This window comes from Pyrgilauda ruficollis, unplaced genomic scaffold (genome assembly GCF_017590135.1).
Source record: "Pyrgilauda ruficollis isolate IOZ18807 unplaced genomic scaffold, ASM1759013v1 scaffold64, whole genome shotgun sequence".
Lineage (NCBI taxonomy): Eukaryota > Metazoa > Chordata > Aves > Passeriformes > Passeridae > Pyrgilauda > Pyrgilauda ruficollis.
In genome coordinates, this window is record NW_024528155.1 from 3,236,709 (window position 1) to 3,253,729 (window position 17,021).

A 17,021-nucleotide genomic window follows, 5' to 3' on the forward strand; every position below is an offset into this window, starting at 1 on the left:
GCACAGCTGTAGGGGATTAAGAGAAGATGTGAATCTAGGAAAACACTGTTGTAGCAGGGTGTATTCACAGATTGTATTAACAGCAGACATATGTCTGAATGTGTTCACATTTTAATGCTGGCATTAAGAATGGCTGCTATGTATTAGTTATTAAAATGGTCTTATTTGTCTTGCAGAATAAACTATAAAAGATTAATTGTGGTTCCATTATGAAAAGGTATATATGAAGAGTTTATGAGCAGAGGTTTAACTTGAATCACCAGTAAAATATTTGCATTTAGATAAAGCTGCTTTCCATTTTCCTTTGAAAAGAGGATGGGATTGCTTTTCTCCAGACTTTACTAGAAGATGGACTCTCATTCATACAAAATGCTCATGCTTTGAGATCTAACAGAGTAATGGGATATTTGCAAGTGATGAGGGCAATGCTTGCTGATGCCTGCCTGCCATGCAAACCTGTGTTTTGCTGCTCCTCTGCTGTATTACCAGCTGAACTGATGCTGGCCTTTCCCTGGGGCTTTTCTCCACCTCCGGGGGCTTTTACAGCTACTCTGCAGGAGAACTTGAGGCCAGCATGGCCAGCAATTGCAAAAAACTAATTTATTTCTCTGACTCTGTCACCAGTGAGCTATGTAACCTTGAGGAGGTGGTTTTTATCACATAGCCTCTGAGACAAAGAAAAAGCGAAGGGGGCTGCAGAGCTGCTGGCTCAAGAGATGTGGCAGCACAAACCCCTGAGCAGAGCAATGTGATTTTTGTCACCGCACTCCTCGGCAGCACAGACGCCCCTGCTGACTGCTGCAGTCGGGGGTGGGAGGCGAGGAGCTCAGAGCAGGCTCCTGTTGGTGGCTGCAGCTTGCAGCAGTGCAGGCCTGGCAGGTCACCTGCAGCGAGCAGCTTCCCTTGCTGAGGAGGTGTTCTGCAGCTGGTGCAATTAATTATGTCCAGGCTGATTGCCACAAAGCAATAGGTTTAAAAAGGAAACCACTGACGTGTGCTAGCATTCCAACAGCTTTGTCACATCACATCTGAGAGTTGCCTTTAGTTGGCACAAGTGCCAAGGGTAACAAGCTGACAATTACTGCAGACATTTTCTTCCTTTCCTTCACTGTAACATATGATCCTCTAAAAGCTGCAGTAGCAATGTGTTTTGCTGCTGCTTTGCACTTTCACTGGGGTGCCCCTGAGCAAGGATGGCTGTTAAGACAGTCATCGCCTTTTTTGAGTTGCCTCCCTGTGAGACCTGGGGAACAGGGGGGCTTTCCTCTGCCTGGCCCAGCAGCCGTGCCCCACTTTGTGAACCCTCTGGTCCTGACACGACAGCCAGCAGAGGTTTGCTTCCTCTGGAGAAAAGCCATAACCATAGCATCTTGGCACACTCCTTTAGGATTCCCTGGAAGACTGAATTTGGTTAGATAAGATGACACTGCCATTAGCTTTTAGCTAACAAAATCAAAGTGCTCATGTATTACCTTCTTGGTAGCAAAGCCATATGAATGAATTCATGTATCAGAGTGTCTGAGCTACAGTTTTTATAAAACCCAGAGGAGGAATCAAAACCACACTGAGCTCTTCCTCTGGGTGCCAGGAGATCCAGCCAGGCTGAGGAGGGCACACCTGGCCCTGTCCCTCCCCACGGGGTAGAGGACAGAGGGGCTAGCAGAGCCAAGGGGAGGGTCGCGCCATGGTCTGAAGGTCTTTAATGGGGTTCTGGTCCTGTCTAGCAGACTGCGTTGGTGTACTTGGGTGGGGACAGCGAGGAAAGCTGTTAATGCAGGGGAAACTGAGGGGCAGGGGCTGGGGCAGCACAGTCCCTCACACCTCCTGGGTGAGGGGAAGAGGAAAGAAAATGACAGTGCTTCCTCTGTATAGAGAGACAGCTACTTCAGTCATTGCCACCAAACAGCCAGGGCCTGCTGCCTGAAAAACAGAGAGCAATTTTGCTGGTTAATGAGCTAGTAACAAAGTCCTTCAAATGCTGACTTTTCTGCTAAGGAAAAATGATAAAACAAAACATTGGAAAGAAGTAAATACCTGCTCTGAGAAGGAAGTTCTGCAGTCTTAAGGGATATCACAAAAGGAGAACAAAGGATCTTGACTGTCTTGCAGCTGTGTTAGCAATTGGGGAAACACTATGAAATCTGCAGGCACCAAGCAGTGAAATGGTCAGAGCACTGGCATTGTACACTAGACATGAATGTTGTGCTATATTTGTACAGAGAATCAGCTTTCCACAGACCTATGTGTGATGACAGCCTGTGGTTCCCAGAAGTGTAGGAAGAATTTCAAGCATTGCTCAGAAATTCAGAATAATAAGATATTTTCAATCTTTGTTTGCAGTTTCTTCCTGCTGTTTGCAGTTTCTCCCACATAATCTTCCTGATCTCTCTCCTTTTTTCTCTGCCACTGGTGGTAGGCAGGTTACATTCAGAAAAGCATTTTGCAGTAAGTAAATAATAGTTTCTTTAGCACACTACTGAGTCAAAGCAGGCACAGTAGTGTTCATTGAAAATGCTGGGGACCTTTGCTGGTTATTAAATGTATGTGCGTGCCACTCTAGTGCCAGTGGGCTGCTGCAGTGGCTGCCCAGACAATACTGTCCCACCAGGTCAGCTGGGAGCCTGGAGAGCTTTGTGGGGGCTTCGTTAGTGCTGAGCAGCACAGTGTGTGGGGAACCCTCACATTTCATTGTTGTGCTAATGATTATTTTTTTAAAAGAATAGCTTTTGAAAATTAAAATTCATAAATGGGGGTTTAATTTTGTCAGGACTGCTATTACCTTCGTGATAATCAAGTACTAACCAATTCTGAATATGATGCCTATCAACATTTATCTGCTGAGTGGCAGGGCTAGAAATGCACTGGGTTTTGGCAGGATAATAGCTGGGTTCTTGTGAGTAAACCAAAGGCTTTCCACCTGCTAGTAGGTGGTTTGTTCCAAATGGCTATTTCTCACTGACCTACCACTGAGCCATGTGGCTGGCAGTACTTAAGCACTAAAAAAACCTTTAATTTGAATAATCAGGATCCCATTCAGCTTGTACCACATGGGCAGTGAAGGTATAGAAATGCAGCTCACAAAACCTGAGTGGCCAACACTTGAAGTGGGAACTCACCACAAAGACAGATGTCCCTTCTCACATAGAACTCCCACGCATGGCTCATCTGGAGCAAATAGTCTTCAAATACACTACCTAGAGCAAAAAATAAGGTGTGGGGTGGAATGGTGCCATACTGCTGCATCACAAACCTGTACATGCAGGTTTCATCTCAGAAATTCAATTTTTCTGGCTAGTTCCCAAGTAATTGTCTTGACTGATTGTCACAGCATTGCTTTTCTCTAAATAAATGTCATCCGTAACTAAGTTAGATAAATACTCCAGGTCTTACAACTGTCAGATTCTTGAGCTTGATGTTTTCTCAGTCTCCTTGAAGTTTTGTTTATGAAGACTATCATTAACTCTTGTGATTCCTGTATATCACTGATGTTTTCAGGGCTGTCCATGTTGTTCTGGGTCAATTCCATAGATATTGCAGTGAGCTGCTCGGTGACAATACTGAGGGGTATTTAAACTTTCCATTCTATAATGAGAGAGGTACAATAGAAAGCATCCCTTTTTTTGAACACTGCTTGGTAACATTCTGAAGGACTTTTCTGCTTCGATTTGCCTCTAGGTCCAATGGTCATCTTGTCTGACACAGGTTCCTGGGAGCAAGTGGGGTTTTTTTATGATACTACCTGCAGAGAAATTATTTCTTTTAAAAGGCTCAACAAAATTATGAAGAGAATAGTTGATCAGACAAAATCACTTACTTAAATGAGCTATACCAGTGAATTTTAAAGGAAGTCTTGTGTGGAGACTGTGGTGTTCATGGTAAGAAGCACAAGGAATATTCTGTTTATGATTTGTAGCTGCATAACTCCTTCTGTTTTTCTCACCATTGATGGTGATTTAAATACAAGGAACTTGCCTTTAATGCAACCATATACTTTTGATTATGCCCTGCATAATCAAGTTCTCTTGAAGTTCTCTTACTCTTGTGGAAAATAATAGACAGATGTACCCATTGCAGCTGATGTAAGATGATACATCAGTAAAAGAAGAAAACCAACCAAAAAACCCCAACCAACCAACCAACCAAAACAAACCACAAAACCCAAAAGAAGCCATTTGACTTTGGATTCATGCAAATATTCAAAAATTATTCAGTATAAGGATATTAAAAAGGTCTTAATAAATACTAAACATCATTCCTTTGGCTAAATGTTAATGTAAGAACTTGCCTAACATACAACTTTCTGAAATCAGTGTTGTTAGGTTATTGTCTGTGGAGCAGCCTAAGAAGCAACAAGTGCAAGATAAAAACAGGACAAGAGAACTGCTTAAAAAGTCAGACTTGCATTGCAGGAAGCTGATTCAATGCATACTTTAAATTTGGAAATGTAACTTAAAATTCACAAGACAAAAGTATTCTTCAAACTGAAGGAGTCTTTATGCTTCCAACTCTGTGCACAGTACAGGAAAGAAGGATGTCTCAATTTCTCTGTCTTTTAAAGAAAATCAAACTGAAAGGGGAAATTCTGACCCTCTACAATCAGCAAGTACTCACATTTAGAGAAAAATGGAGAGCTTATATGATCTACAGTCTGCATGCCACTTGGTCAGTAGCAACTGCAGAAGATGTTGGGGTATTTATTAATGTCTTCTATTATAGTCACACCCATTTTATCTGTCTTTCTGTATTTTAAGAACCACTGTGTGGTAAAAGCTGAATGTATGTTAGCTGAAAATATGGTTAGATGTTTCATGATATGTGAAGTCCATAAGTAATTTACCAGAGTATGAGAAAGAAATCAAGATTGTATATGTAGAAATGAGAGAACATGAAGTTTAAGAAGTTGAAACAAGGGTTTCAATAAAGCAGTTACTTCAGGATGATGATTCGTAGCAGTCTGGGTGTGTTTTCTCTGTTTCATATGCCTCGAGTGCAAAAAGGACAAAAAAAAAAAAATCTATTTTTAAAAATCAGTACTGTAGGTATTATTAGTGAAATGTCTTGGCACTGTTTCAGAAACTTTAGACAGAAAACTGTAGAATAAATGCATATGTGAAGGCCATTTATTGTAGTGAACATCACTATAATCAAAGTTCATTCTCAAATTAAAATCTGAAAAGATAAAAAACAGTCTTAAAAGTACCAAGGAATACAAATCTGCATATGTTGTAAATGGTGTCAGTTCTGTGGCTATTTATAGAAAATAATTTGAAACTGTAGTAATAGTGATGAGAATGTTTGAATGTCAGAAATAAATTGTGCTGAAAAACCTTCCAATAAAAGATTGCTTTACTAAGAACTTAGTGTGATTAGGTTTCCTGTAGAAGACTGTATATTTTGTGTATTCACCAGCAGTATTCACAACATAATCACAGACTGCAGCTGTCAAGAAATTATTTGGGAGATTCTTCTGTAAACCAAGGAAGAATGGAATAGAAGGTATGACACTTCTGGATCTGCCAGGCCAGCCTTTACAGAGTATGCTTTGCCTTTGCCAAAACTTCCCTGTATCCCATGGTCCTCTTGTCAAGAGTAGAGGTTAGGCCTGAAGACTAGTCTCATCTGACTCTAGGTTAGGGCACACAGATTTTAAAACACAAATAAGAACTGTGAGTTGAAGCATAGCATTTGAAGTAAAGTTCTGCCAGTGCAGCTGTGTGCTCAAACATATTTCCTTCATTACAATTTCCCTTTGAGAATAAAATTTCAGCTGAATTACTCTGATTCAGATAAGTGACACTTGTGCTGGTCCCACAACAGGTGCTGAATAGGGGGGAAGCATGATTTGGCAGATTCAAGAGAAACCCAGCCTGTGACTTCAGACTTTGAGACCTTGACCTTTCTCATCAGTGGGTTGAACATTTGCGTGATTCCAGGGTTAGAAAGTTTGCTGTTTATCTCTCAGAGATTTCTCACTGCAGAGCTATCATTTGCTTGAGTGATCTCCTTGGTGTGAGCTCTATGTTCATAACATTGTTATGGGCACAAACAGAGACTTGCTGTTTCCCTGAAAAGAAAAATACCTCCACAAACAGAACATAATCCATCTGCCCATAACTCTTCAGCTTTCCACTTCAGTAACTACTTTTTCTAGTCTCTGTGCTTGAGTATAGCAAGTACTGGATATCCTCTACTGCCTGTCTGCCTCCTGACCCTACAGACCCTGGGCAGCTGTGTCCCATAGTATTACTATATGAATATGCAGACTTTTGGGAAAGCCTGATGATCTGTTTTCCTGTTGCAATCTGCCTGAGATCTATTTTTTCAGGAATACTTGGGGGTCAGGAAGACTGATTCATCTATAGCTGTAATTTTCTGTTTATACAGGGCTAGTACACAGAGGGCACTGGAAAATTCCAGATGTCTATCTCCTGAGCAAAGTCAAAGCCTGACTGGATGTCTCAGACAGCAACCGTAGTGCAAGCCTAACATACACAGTCCACTGTGAGTCAACTGTGTGCACAGCACAGCTTCCAATCAAAATGCTTACGGTCAATAAGTCTAATGATGATAGACTCAAGGCAGCCCATATAATATCTGGAAGTTGCCATCAGTTGCTTTCTTGTCACAAGTTGAGCTGATAGCATCCATTTTAGAAAATGTTATCACCAAACTCTGTATATCTCATTAAAACCTCATGTTATTATATAAAGAGCCATGCTCTGCTCTGTCTTTTGGCAATGATGAACAAATCTCACTCTCCAGCTGCATAGTCTTTTGGCAAATTGAGATCTCCTTCTAATTCAATCTAAATATTCAGACCTCAGAATAGCACAAAGACAGCACTTCTGAGGATAACTAATGATATCTCACAAAATTCAAATTCTGGCCATCTACCAGCATGCATTTTGCTAAATCAAAGGGCAGTGTTCCTTTGTGAGCTGATCTGATACTAAAATTGAATGCAATTAGAGGCATGCTGAATAGTTTACCAGAAATCAAGATCTCCCTTGACTCTGTAAATATTTCAGACTCATTCTAATAGGGGAAAAATAAAACCTTAACTTCTGTTGCCCTGTCCAAACTTACTGTCAACATCACAAATTAAAGTGGGAAAAATAATGTGTGAACTTATGTCCTGTCAAACCCTGTGATACAGATTCTTCCTTGATTAAGGATAAAAACACAGAAGTTTTTCTATTTATCACTATGGGGTAACCTATTGGAAACTATCTAATGCCTGCCACAGTGTAGGATATGTTAAACAGCTGCTAAACAGCAATTTTTTTAGGTGCCTGTACAATGTATTTCTTTCTTTTGGAAATGGAAAAGAATATGTCTTGCAGACACATAGCCTGATGGCATTAGCACACCATAAACTAGGGGTTCCCGAGTTTTTTTTTCCCCTTGGGTAACACATTCAGTGGCAACTATGGTCATTAAAGGAGCCTGCCAGTCACTGAATGTCCAGCCTGGGTGTGTGCCAAGCCTCTACCACTCTGAAGTGATGTGTATACTGCAGTCTGGAAACTCATTTCTTATGCTGGTAAGCTTCATTCTTCCCAAAACAAACAAAAAGATTAAAAAAAAGTCAGATGGGAAAATTATGCAACTATAGAGCACAGTGGTTATTATTAATCAGCTCAACATTGATTTACAGATGTACCCCTTATCATCAGGGGACTTTTGAAAGCAATTTTGGGTGAATTGGAAAGTTTCAGCTAACAGCTATATGTGGTTTCTCTACATCTGAACCTTTTCTCTCAAACCCGATTGCTTCATAATTACAGTGGCAATGACACTACCCTATTGTTCTTCCCCTAACAAACAGGCAGTGCCTTATTGTTCTTCCCTTACATACATACCTTTGAAAAAAGATTTCTCTGTTGTGTCACCTTTTTTAACCATGAAAACAAGAAACTTTCCTTTGCTATGTTTTGGTATGAATGTTGAAATCTATTAACTTCCTTATAACAAGACGGGCATTTGCTAACCAGTGTCACCCCATAAACAGCATGGCCTGAGAATCTTAGAATCGCTGTATCCTTGAGAATCTTGTTTATTTTTGATGGAATAAATGTGTGAAACTGAGAGTCTTGCAAGGTATTTCTAACAGGTGAAAAATTTGGTAATTTGGTTAGGCTGTTCTCTGTATTTCTGCTCTTCACAAGTGTGCATACAGTCCTGTCTGCTTCAGCATGGGAAGAATCAAACACCCAGAGCTCCAGTGCCACCTCCAAGATTCTGGCAGCTGTCAGCCTGATTCAGAAGTATGTTTAGTTCTCTTGCAATAACAGACGTTTGAGGGTCTTTTCCTCATTTGTTTCCAAACTCTCTTGCTCAGTGTTATGTCTCATATATATCTGTAAGAAAAGGGAATCCAGAAAGCCATTTTACCTATGAAATGTAAATTCAGACTTGGGCATTCATGTTTTGGCCAGGCACATACACTCTGTGTTTCAGCTGCTAAAGAATGGGTAACAGCCATGGCAAAACCCCTTCCTTAGAACTTCAGGAATTAAGCAAGGCTATATTTATCCTTGGGAGTCAGGTAATGCAGGATTGAGCTCCACTGTTGGTTCTTTCTAGCTTCCTCTTTAGGTGGCTGAGAATAGCTGCAAGACCTAGGAAGGAAGCATCCAGTGCACGGAAATTCTCAGTGTTTGCAAGAAATGTGTTAAGTGTAAGCTCTGTTTGCCAGTCTTTACCACTTCATTGCCAGTCTGAGGTGACAACAGAGAATCTCACTTGGATCTGATGATCCACATGATTCTGTATTTGGGAAAACTTTCAGCAGAACTCATGAGCAGGTATAAAGAAACAATTATTATTTTTAAAATTTCCAGAAGACCTTTATCATCCTTTCCAACCCATTTACCAAGCCAATTCAGGTTCAGTTTTCTGAACTGAATGCACCTGAAAGAATGTCCTAACAGGCTAACAACAATTTAGTTGCTGAAACTCAGAACAGGTAAAACCCCATATTAATACCTGGGCTGAGAAAAAAAGTGGGTTTCTTCACTTCTCATGTCTAGTGAGAAGTGTTCACACGCGGAGTTGTTTCCTTTGTTCAGAACATTAAAAGGTCTGTATCCTCTGTACCTAGCTGCCTGATTTCATTAACAGTGCAGAGATTTAGAACATTATCAGACCTCCATTCTTTTATACAATTCCTTAGTACTCATTCAAGACTAGATGTGCTACTTCAGCTGCTGGCAAGAACAGCATGGGGCATTAAATAAGCTCAGGGAACCAGTGCATATTTAAACCATCCCAGCAAGAGGATCTATCTGGGAGCTAAACCAGCAATATGAGCCACTTTATTGGTCCAGTTAAGGGTCTGTATGGAAGAAGGGAGTTGTGAGTCACGAAAAGAAATGTTTGCTATCCTTATTTGGACAAACTTGGACTAGAATCAGCCGCTCAGCTCAGAAGCTGGCAGGGATATGCGTGCAAGCACACATGCACAGAGGAAATGAGTGAAAAGGAAGCACTTCAAAGCGGGGCAAACCCAGGAAAACCTTTTCAACCTAACTGCCTATTAGATGGTGTAGGCATCTAGCCAAATCATTAGTGAAAGGTGAGATTAGTGCATTGAAAGGCCTATGTCAAGTCTATGTGTTTCTACATCTTACACTGGTTCCTTACTTAGATTTTTCTAGACTTATCCTACCAGAATAGTTTGGTACAAGCACTGAGAGGGAATAACTCTCCTATAAAGGTAAATTACAGAATTATCTGATTATATGTCTGTCTGCAAATACAACCCAATACTTGAAGTTTTGGACTCAAAGTTATCATAATCAGGTTAGTGAAATGAAATTAAATGAAAGGGGAGACACTCATCAAATTAAAAAAATTACGTAAAAGGAAAAGGAAATATATACCACTTCAGTCACCCCATAGTGTCTCATTTGCTTCTTTTATTGAATTGTCACCAAGAAGGACATTAGTACTCTTACTTGTGTATGTCACTGCTGTTTTAACAATTTAGATGACTCATCCTGAGGAAATAGAGTGAGAGACATCTATTTAGCTTTATATTGCACCGTTGTTGGAAGCCATTAAGGTTTTCTAATTTAAAATGCAACAGGTAAAACATATTGGCAACTGTCCTTGAAAGGGATGGGGATGGGTGGGTGATTGATCTAACTAAAAAGAACAACTCTGTCATCGAGATAATGATAAAAGCTTCTCTTTGAATGTGGATTTTGAATGTGAGAAGTTCAACAAGGGGTAGAATGTACTCAATTTAACTTGACTTCAAGTAAGTGAAGAATACACAAAGGCTTGTCTTGTCTCGTAGCTGGGGAAAAGATAGAGAATTTGCTGCAGATCTCTCAGTATCTGATAGTGCAATGCACTAGAATTGAATAATATTATCGGTGTCTAAATGGAACTTTGTCATTGGTGTTTTAAGTTGCAGTTAAAATAGCATAGTAATTTCTAATTTGCTAATATTTTTCTTACCACTGGGTTGTAAGTGTAGAGGAAACAGGTTTTTCTAGACTGCCTTATGCACAGTCTTTTTATATATATGGTCCCTTAGAATTTTTTTTTCTTTTTTCTTTTCCATTTTGTTCTGATGGTATCTGATGTCCTTGGCGATGGGTTTATGAAAACATATTTAATGATTACTTTTGTCTTTTTCTCTTGCCCTTTGGAGAGCTATGAACATCCTGTAGGCACTGGGTGGTTTGGGTGGAACAATGAACTGAGCCATTTCCCCATCACCTGCCTGCTAAATACATTTCAAACTTTGAGTTCACTGTTGTTAATCTCAATCTCTTCCACTTTCTGCTTTTTGGGGCATAGTCTGTGTGATCAAGATATGGACAAGTGATAAAGAGTCCAGCTGAGTAAGACCGACAAGCATCTTCTGCAGCTCAGAACGGCACCAAGGCAGAAGATGCAGCTTGGACTGCTCATCAAAACCAGAGAAGTGTACTCAGGGAAAGCAGAAATCTACTTAGATATTGCATACTGGAAGAGTATGTTTTGACTATAGTATTAGCAGATAAAAATATCTTATCAATGTACATGTGCTCAATAGCTGCCTTTTTGTATCAGTGCAGACTGGAGTGGGACATCTTTATTTTGGAGACAGAAAATAATAAATGCTTTGAAAAGAATCTAACTGTAGTTGCTGCTAAAAGCTGCTTTTGCAGAAGAGATCAGTAAAAAGCAGGAAACTCTACTATCAAAGCTGAAAAATAATTAAAAAATAATTCTTCATGTCCTTTGACCTAATATTCAAATGCATATCATAGCTCTGGATGAAAGAAAATAACTGCGTAGAGAAGTGACACAATTGTCACAGATTGCCCACTACATCTTAATTAGACTATCTTCCTGCTTTCAGGAGTTTAATGGGAGCTGTTGTAATACTGACAGTAAGATTTCTCATATCTTTTCCTCTTGTTTTTCTCAACCTTGTTCTAAACATTAGTTAAATGAGCCTATGATGCAGTGATGAGATACAGAAGAAACAAGAAAGATTTGCATCTGGGTCATCTTTTTTTTTTTTTTTTCCTTCTCCATAAAGTCACATTTTTACCAGTTTGACTGGGACAATTCTGTGGCTGTGAGTACAGATCTAGAGAAGGCTGCTTTGAGGAGTATTTGATTATAGAAAACAGTTTGTGTAGTACAGTAGATCTGCATATTACACTGTCTTGGCTCTGTCTTTTAGGCACAGATATGTAACAGTTGTCAGAAGTAAATTACTACCTGAGGTATGTAAAACTGAAAACTAAAAATTTTACAAAACAAACTAAGCTGAGAGCAACACAGTAACTATATCACCATACCAGATCTCTACCCAAGCCAGCTGACATAAAGAGACAAGTGTTGGCTGTTGGGCTGTCTTCAGATCTCAGCAGAAAAATAAGAAAGCTCCAAAATTAAAATAAGTCTGGATGAAAATCCAACACAAAATATTCAAAACTCATAGCAAATATTGCCAAAATGTGGGTGTATGGCAACTGACCTGAAGATGTTAAAGTTCTAAAATTTTTCTTCATCTTTTAAAAGTGTCCAATATTATCTTCCAGTATAACAAGTACAATGTGGCTTGCTCAAAAGTAATCTTGTGCAAAGCAGCCATGTTTCTTTTGGTCCTTAATTATGAATAGTAAGTTATTATTCTTGGCAAGAAGAAATCTAAACAAACTTGTCATAAGTTACAAATAAAGATAAAATTTTAAATGTTTAAGCGTATTTGAACACTAAAAAAAAATGATGAGACCTCTGCAGAAATAATAAAAATCAGGGAAAGGATAGTATGCATGAAGAAGGCATAACGATTTTACCAACCACAAAAGGCTTCAAAAATATTGCAAAACAAACATTTTACAAAACCCAGGGCAAATATGTGCTACAAAAGAAAACAGCAATTCACATGGAAACATACTGCTCACAGAGATAGAAAACATTGCTTAGAAATCAGCATCTGTTATCAGCTCTTCTGGAGGGGCACATCCCTCTTATTTTAGGGAAGCTATAACCTCTTCACTGTTGTATTGAGAAAACCACCTGTTCTTCCAAAAAATCTGACTGAGAGCAAATGTGACCTGCTTAGTTTCTAGACTTCTAGATCTCTGAAGAGCCGTTCTGCACATCAGTTTTCACCTGTAACATGCTTCCAGCTTCTTCAAACACTCAGTCTTAGTAAAGGTGCACAAAGTAAAAAAGTAGATTTCTGCCCCAGTTACACAGAGATGTATGATGTGATTTGCTTTAATGAGAATTGGCCCCCTGGGCCATACATTAAAAAGTGTGTTGTCTTCTGTTTCTATGTAAGCACTTAGCTGGCAACCTACTGGTAAACAAAAGGTTTTTGTGTCCCAGTTTGAATACTGTGACAAGAAGAAGAAAAGAAAACTCTAACCCACCAAGCTCAAGAGGAAACTGTAAACTCTCCATAAAAATAAGCTTCTTTGAGACATCATTTTCAAGTGTTTGAATTATGTTATAAAGTGGTGAGTTTCAACTGATTCCATGAGGGACCTATGAGTCTCAAAATATTAATTTCCTAAAACGAAAACTGGATAGAGCAAAAGACCATGCCAGTATTTTAATAAAAAGAAAAGGGGACATTGGAGCTTGCCTGTGAGCACAGCTGAAGGAATCTAGGAGGGAATAAGTTTTGTCAAAGCTCTGACAATGGGAAGGGTTTCAGGATGTCAAGTTTTTAGTCGCCTCTGTGAGCCATATGCAAAGGAAAACAAAAATGCATTAATTTCAATGCATAGGGAAATACTTGCTTATAGACTACAATGAAATGCAATACCACTACTAGGAACATGACACAACAGTACTTTTCAGATATTTAGAGTCTATGTAAATGATAATTTATGCATCTTTCATGTATTACTTGGATTTCTAAGTGCATGTATGCATATATGGGTTTAGGGAAGAAGAATTAACATACATGTTTAAATAGTGTGTTGATTGCCTTGTAATCACAGCAAGCCTTTATTATATATTAGAGCTCACAATGGGAATGGGTGGAAACTAAAACTTGTTAGTGCTTATGCAAAAAAGGTTTAGTAGTAAAAATTATTAGAAAAGGAGTAGAGAGCAAACCAGAAAACTAGGTTATGCTGTAAGGACTCAGTGCAGTTTATAATTAGAGTGCTGTATGCATATCTATATTCCCTTCTCTCCACTCCTTACCTCTAAAGGGCATATTAAGATTTGATAAGATAAAAGAAAAGCAATACAGAAGGGTGGGCGTGCTTCTAGAACAAAAAGACTTTATGTTGACTAAGCATGTAGTCTGGAAAATATGGTTAAAAGGGGGATGTGATAGAGAGTTTGACAGATCTTGAAAAGGATGTGAGTGGTTAAAGGGGAAGGACTTTCAGTGACAATGAAAGATTATGGGTCATCAGATAAAGCTAGGAGATAGTTAATTTAAACAAACTAAAGAAGAATATTTTACACAATCAGTTATCAAGCTATGGAACTTATTGTTGAGGGATAGTGAGGTACTAACGTGCTAGAGGATTTAAAAAATCATAGACTTGTTAAGTCCCAAAGGTAAACACTATGAGAAACTTTATGAGTGCACTGTAGAAGATTTCCCTGGGGGATAGACAGTGCCTATGCTTTTCCCTGCTCTTTAGTGACCACTCTCAGGGCATGCGGTCTGTTGCTATACCATATACTTTTTACAGAGTACTTGAATTCTAGCTGCATCTTAAGTAAGTGAGGGAAGAAAACTGTCAAAATATTGAAGACAGTGATATTATTTGCATTATTCCAGTATTCATCATCACTGTTTTTTGCTAATTTGTTTGGTTATTTAAATGAAATGCATTTTTAAATTATACTGCAATTCCACAGTTTTTGGTAATATGTAAATTTCCTCTAAAGCAGATGAATCACCATAGAATCACAGAAGAGTTTGAGCGGAAAAGGACCTTTAATGATTGCCTAATCTAATCCCCCTGCCATGATCAGGGACACCTTCCATTAGATGAGGTTATTAAAATCCTATCCAAAATGTTTTTGAACATTTGCAGTAATGGACATCCACAACTTCTGGATATACGGACAGCTAATTAGTACAGAATATTTGTCTAACTATTTGGTACAGATTCTGAATTTTGGATTTATTTGCAAACTAATTAGGAATCACAACTTTAAATAATAACAGCAATTATTTACACACCAAAATTATTAGTGTCTTCTCTTTTTTGTTCAATGGAAACACTCAGGTGCCTAAATGCTAATAAGCGTTTGTTGTCCAGACATGAAGAGGCTTACCTGATTAAGCATGGTGCTTGAAGATTTGGCCAAAAGTTTGAAAAGCCTCTTGTCATTATGTATGACTGTTGACACTCAAAAGTAGAGCCTGACTGTTTACCAGGCTTCTCAAAACAGAATCCTTAAGGTAAAACTCAATATTGTTTGGAAGTTTAAAGACAAAAAACTTAGAGAGAAGGGAATATTTACAAATTAGCTAGGCAATGAAGGCAGTATATTAACAATTCCTCTCCTTTTCTGTTTGTACACAATCATCAGTACCACTTCTTTTATCCTCTTTAAGAGATGTGATGATTAAATAGCTATTTAAAACAAAAGACCAAAGAGAAATTGATATAAACATTTAATTCTCATCAGCTAAATCTGTTTTCTCTGAAATCTCTTAAATATATACCTTTAATAAGTGCAGTGTGGCTGGTTTATTCTGAAATGGCTTAAAGTCATTTTTGCATACAGTAGTCAAAAATATTCATAGCTTTCATTTTAATACGGGTCATATTAAATGATAAAAATTAAATTAATCCACAGCTGTTTGTTGTTCCCAGTTTCAAATCAAGAATTAGATACTCAAATTTTTCAAAGAAAAATTAATGAACATCATAAATGGCAATCAAGAACATCATTAATGGCAATCAAGGATCTCTATCTACCTACTCCGGTTACATAATTTCTGCTCTTCTGCTAACAATTATTGATTTGCTTTGGCAAATGGAAGCCCTGGTAAGACTAGCAACAATAATTGCTATTCAGCTGTAACTTATGGAGAAATCCCAGGTTCTATTGCTGACCTGAAATGCCCAGGTTAAGTAAACAAAAATCTTGTGTGCTTAAAAAAGTAACTTTACCCCATACATTGCAAGTGTCAGGTCTGTTCTTTTAGGACTTATCTGAGCCTCACACTGCCTTAAAGATAAAGTATATCAAAATAATTTGAAATTACGTGATTAAATATCCTGATTAATTTCACCAGATGAATATGGGGGATCTCAAATTATCTTTCATGGGGTTTCTACATGTGGTGTCCTTAAACTAACAAACAAATATATACAGTTTTAAGAGCTGTTGGATAGCAGTCAGTATCTCAAGGGACTACAAAAGAATAATTGAAAGCATTTTTGCATCTTGTAACTGGTCACAAATACTTTCCAAATTCCTTCCACTTGAGGTCAAACTACTGATGCAGTCATCCAGCTTGTAAGGAAGGCATAATGAGAAAAAAAAAATCAATAGAAACCTACCTAGCTGAAGTATCTAACATATGTTTCTGATGATAAGGAATTAGACAGTATAAAATTTATGGGACATGGCAGTAGTGAGTATTTTTATGCGCGCCACACTGGGAAAACCACTACTAATTATGACATATTTATTGTGCTGAAGTCCTTGTAAAAATACAGAATTACTACTGTACACTAAAAATTCAGTGACTATCTGGACAAAACCATGGCCTAATACTTTCAGTGAGCCAACAAGTCCTATGGCATTTGTGCACAAGCAACCCCCAAAGATAAAAACGCAGTGAAAATAATGAGAATTTCTGCTTTATTTTTCCTACATCTCATTTGTAACTCAAAGTTCTAGTCTAATGCCCAGTATGAAAGCTTTTTCATTATGAATGTTTTTTCTTAACAGAGTTCACTTACTTCACCTATTGCAACCTTCGTCTGGCCAGCCTCCAGTACTGATTTGCATCCAGTTTCAATGATAGCAAAATTTGCTTTTTTTTGGTCACTATTCAGAAAGCTTGGATTTCCATTTTTCATGTCCTAAAAGATATTTGTCCTTATTAGTAGTGATTATGAAGTCAGTGGCAATATTCTGACCTTAGCATATTTGCAATATGGTCAGGTCAGTACTTCAATTTGAAGTAGAAACTTCCAAGGATAATGGTTGATCATTATTAAATTGCACTGCCAGGAACATTTTGCTCATGAAAAACACTGCTGTAAAAGCTGTTGTTGTAGGATGCTGTGTGCCTCCTAGTTAATTCTCATGTCAATTGTGCTCTTGTAAATACATAAGGTTTTAATTTTTTAACACATTTTTGCTATCTAATTTCCAAAGGGACTGAAAGTGCAAGAGATCAACAGAAAGACAAAGGTAAAGAGCAAAAAGGCTGACACCACAAAGTAAATGAGAAAGATGAGATTGGTAAGGCTCAATCTGTAAACAATGGCACCTAAAAAGCTCACGTTGTCTTAACAACCAAAACAAGTACAGTTTTGAATTGGATTTGGAAGAGAAGAATTCAG